The sequence below is a fragment of the Dasypus novemcinctus genome, chromosome 28 (genome assembly GCF_030445035.2).
Source record: "Dasypus novemcinctus isolate mDasNov1 chromosome 28, mDasNov1.1.hap2, whole genome shotgun sequence".
In the NCBI taxonomy this organism is placed as follows: domain Eukaryota; kingdom Metazoa; phylum Chordata; class Mammalia; order Cingulata; family Dasypodidae; genus Dasypus; species Dasypus novemcinctus.
In genome coordinates, this window is record NC_080700.1 from 25,757,060 (window position 1) to 25,762,122 (window position 5,063).

Here is a 5,063-nt window from a genome sequence, read left to right on the forward strand (position 1 = left end):
GCTATGAGAACTGTATATTCATAATCAGAAGAATCAAAAAGGACCCCTATCTCACTCTTTATACAAGAATATACTCCAAATCAATCAAAGACCTAAACATAAAAGTCAAAACCATAAAACTCCTATGAGACAATACAGGGAAGCATCTTCAAGGTCTTGTATTAGGTGGGCGCCTCTTAAACCCTACACCCAAAGCACAAGCAATAAAAGAAAATTAAACACTTCTGCTTCTCAAAAGACTTTCGGAAAAGAGTAAAGAAGCAGCCTACTTAATGGGAGAAAATATTTGGAAATCACACATCAGACAATGATATTACCCATGATATATAAAGAGATCTACAACTCAACAATAAAAAAAACAAATGACCTGATTAAATACAAATGAAAAAAAAATACATGAAAAAATGATTAACATCACTGGCTATTAGAGAAATGGAAATCAAAGCTACAATGAGATATCATTTCACACCTACTAGACTGCCCACTATTAAAAAAAAAAAATCCGGAAAACTACAAGTATTGGAGAGTATGTGGAGAGATAGGAATGCTTATTCACTCTTGGTGGGAATGTAGAATGGTACGACTTCTGTGGAATTCTGTTTGGTGGTTCCTAAGGAAGTTAGATATAGATCTGTCATGTGGCTTAGCAATACCACTACTAGGTATGTACCCAGAAGAACTGAGAGCAAGTACATGAACAGATATCTGCACACAGATGTTCATAGCAACATTATTCACATTTGCCAAAAGATGGAAACAACCCAGGTGTCCATCAACTGAAGAATGAATAAACACACTGTGGTGTATACACAATGGAATATTATCCAGCAGTAAGAAGAAGTGACGTTAAGAAGCATATGACAACATTAATGAACCTGGAGTACATTATACTGAGTGAATCAGATATGACAAATAGTGCATGATTTCGGTATTATGAACTAAATACAATGAGCAAGATTATGGAGTTAATAACTAGAATATAGGTCACCAGTGAACAGAATGATTTTAGAGAATGGAAAGCTGAGCTTAATTTGAGCAGAATTGGTAAAAATGTTGTTTGTGAATGTGGAAATGATTAGAAATGGTGAAAGCCCATCCTAGCATTTGTAATTTCTAGTTCTAACATATGGGTGTTATAGTGGTTGAAAGGGGAAGTCTAAGGACATGTATATCACTAGAAGGAAAACTAAATAATGAAACATGGGACTGTATAGCATAGTGAACCTTCTAATGAAAAACAAATATAATTAATAGTGCGTATGTAAGAATGTTTTTCTCTGAACAGAACCAATGTACATTTAATGTTATAAGAGATTAATACCAGGGAGACATTTAGGCAAAAATAGAACCAAAACAAACTATGGACAGTAGTGTATAGTAATATATTAATACTCTTCCATCAATGATATAAAAAAAAGGAAACATGCTAGTGAAAGAAACTAGACAAAAAGTACTACATATTGTTTGATTCCACCTATGCAAGATGAAAACACAAATAAATTATAGAAATGGAAATAGATTAGCAGTTATATATGGCAGGGGAAGGATAAAGAGATTGAGAGATGACTAAGGGGGTAAGATATTTTGCATGCATTTGTTTTTGTTTTATGTTAATTCTTCTTTTCTGTTTTTTTTTTTTAAGAATGAAAATGCTCTAATATTGAAGTAATGAATACACAACTCTGTGATTATTCCAGATGTCATTGATTGTACACTTTAGGTGAATTGTATGGTTTATGAATATATATGTTTCAATAAAATTGATTTTAAAAAAGCAGGCTGGGTCAAAGGAATACCTTAAAAAAAATTACCATCCCTAATAACCACTGTTTTTTATTTTTTTTTTATTTTTTTTTTATTTTTTATTTTTTTTAATTTTTTTATTTTTTATTGACTTTGTAATAATATTACATTAAAAATATATATGTGAGGTCCCATTCAACCCCACCCACCCACCCCCCTCTCCCCCCCCCCAACAACACTCGTTCCCATCATCATGACACATCCATTGGATTTGGTAAGTACATCTTTGGGCACCTCTGCACCTCATATACATTGGTTCACATCATGGCCCATACTCTCCTCTATTCCATCAAGTGGGCCCTGTGAGGATTTACAATGTCCGGTGATTACCTCTGAAGCACCATCCAGGGCAGCTCCATGTCCCGAAGACGCCTCCACCTCTCATCTCTTCCTGCCTTTCCCCATACCCTTTGTCCATTATGTCCACTTTTCCCAATCCAATGCCACCTCTTCTATGTGGACATTGGATTGGTTGTGTCCATTGCACCTCTATGACAAGAGGAGGCTCAGATTCCAACTGGATGCTGGATGCAATCCTCCCATTTTCAGTTGTAATCACTCTAGGCTCCATGGTGTGGTGGTTGTCCTTCTTCAACTCCATCTTAGCTGAGTGTGGTAAGTCCAATAAATCAGATTGTAGGTGCTGGAGTCTGTTGAGGCTCAGGATCTGGCTATCACATTGTCAGTCCAGAGATTCAAATCCCCTAAATATATCTTAAACCCCAACATTAACTGCACCTCCAGCACATTAGCATGAAAGTCTTATGAAGGGAGATCCCATCTGAGTCCAGATTCATCACACATAAACACCATTTCCAAAGAGGGGCCATCTGCCCTGGTAGTTAACCCCATCGGCCATGACCATAACTCTCATGGGTCTCTTTAGCCCTCAAAGGAACCAATATCTGGGGGTTGTATCTGCTTTATCTGTCTCTCTGACTCTGCTCAGTTGTGCATGAGGGCAAACCTTCTGCCAGCCTCCAGACTCTTTTTTAGAAACTCGTAGCCATATAAACTCATTTCTCCTTTCCATTTCCCCCTTACTTTAGGTCAAACAGCATTTTAAAGTCATGGTATTTTATGTAGACATGGATATTCTGCTGATCCGCATTGAACCTTCCGTATAAGGTCATTTTCCAGTTGCATCATCAGTTGGTAGTTGATAGTGGTCCCTCGTTGCCAGGGAGGCTCATCCCCGGGTGTCATGTCCCACGCTGGGGGGAAGGCATTGCATTTACATGCTGAGTTTGGCTTCGAGACTGGCCACATTTGAGTAACATGAAGGCTGACAGAAGGAAATTCCCAGGCAAAAAGTTGCTCTAGGCCTTGTTCTTATTTTGGGTTTATCAGCTCACAAGCATAGTCATTAGCATCTGGGGCTCACTGTTGAACCCTCACTCCCTCCCGGTCCCCACCACTGTACCTGGGAGACTGTCGCTGCTCCCCTAGGGACCACGACAGAGCACCACTGGCCAGGAACCCAGTACCCCCCCTACTGTGGTTTTTAATTGTTGCCACTATGAGTATATCCAAACATTACCATGCACCCTGGACATATGTTCTGTACAGCTCCCTGTCAGTCATATATCACCTGTCATTGGTATCCCATACCAGTATCCCTCCATTGCCATTGTTGAAACACTCTGTGATCCAGAACTCCCCAAAATTTGAAGCCCAATATAATGTCATGGTCCCTTACTAGGGAATGGCATATAGCGATGAGTTTAAAGGATAGATAAAGAACTTGGATAAAGTTAGATAAAGAACTTAGATAAAGAATGTTGACTTGAAAAAATTCCACATCCTATTTTTTTCTTTTTTTCTTTTTTTTTTTTTCCCCCCCCCCCCCCCCCTAATTATTCAGCTTTTCTTCACAGGAGTCCTAGACCACAGCAATGTATATATATAATATACAGCACTCCCACACATCCACCAGAAAACCTTTTCCCTTCCACAGTGATACTCTTACGCCCTATTCATATCATATTTACTTAAAGTGATGTAGAGTCTGAGACATTAGCTTTCTAACAAGGTGACATCTGTGCTTACATTATGGTGCATACTTTAGGATACACAGTTCTTTACATTTTTAGTTATCCTATGTTTTACATTATGGTTTACATTATCAGTCTGTCATCTCCTATATGTTATGGTGTAATATTACATGTTTTATATCCATCTTTGTGTACTCTCAAGAAACTCCTCTCTTACCCCCCATTTACTTTGGTTCCACACATTTAACGTCCATTTTCCCTTCCACCTTGGTGCCCTCAGTGATAGCCAACCTCCGTTTCCTGAGGAGCCACTTCCAGAGATAGATGGAATAGTGTTCAGGGCCTAACTTGCTCAACTGCCCCAATGCCCTGGGAGCCACCCTTTCTCTCGAGGGATACAGTTCCCTCTATTGGATGGCATTAGTCCTCCCCAGGATGTGGGTCCACCCCCACTCTCACTACTTGGGTTTCTACCCCATGGTGTCACCCACTCTGGCAGAATGAGCATTTAGACATTCCCCAGGAGCCCGTCCTGCATCAGACCCTCCCCTCCGAGCATTCTAAACAGGTAACCCTCTTTATTATATTTTGATATGATTTTCTCGGCATTTTACTCTCCACCAACACCTGACCCTCTCCTGGTTCGTATGCTACCCCTCCCTCCCCCCACTTTTGGGCAACGTTACCCATCCGTCCCTCCCCAGCCACCCTCAAACCCGCAAAGCCCCAAGCAAAGGCAACCCCTTGCCCCCCTTTTATCTCTTCTTTGTGTTCATACTTACCACCATCTCGTCTTAAATTCCACCCCTGCAGACATCAGCTCATATCCTTCCTCCACCCTCCGATTTCCTGCAAGCCTATCGTTCAGTCTCTTGCTATCTAGGGCAGCTTGTTTATTTCATATCATTGAGGTCATGTAGTATTTGTCCTTCAATGTCTGGGTTGCTTCACTCAACATAAGGTTCTCAAGATTCATCCATGTTATCACATGTGTTTGTAGTGTGTTTGTTCTTACAGCCGAGTAGTATTCCATTGTGTGTATATACCACATTTTATTGATCCACTCGTCTGTTGATGGGCATTTGGATAACCACTGTTTAGTTCAAGTCAACCTGGGTTCAAATCCTAATAACTGTGAGACTTGGGGAATATTTTTATCTCTTTCAATTTCAATTACTTCATCTCTAAAGTAGGATTTTTAAAACTATTCTCATAGGGCTACTGAGTTTGAGAATGGCTGAGGATTAAATAAAAAGATGTCACAAT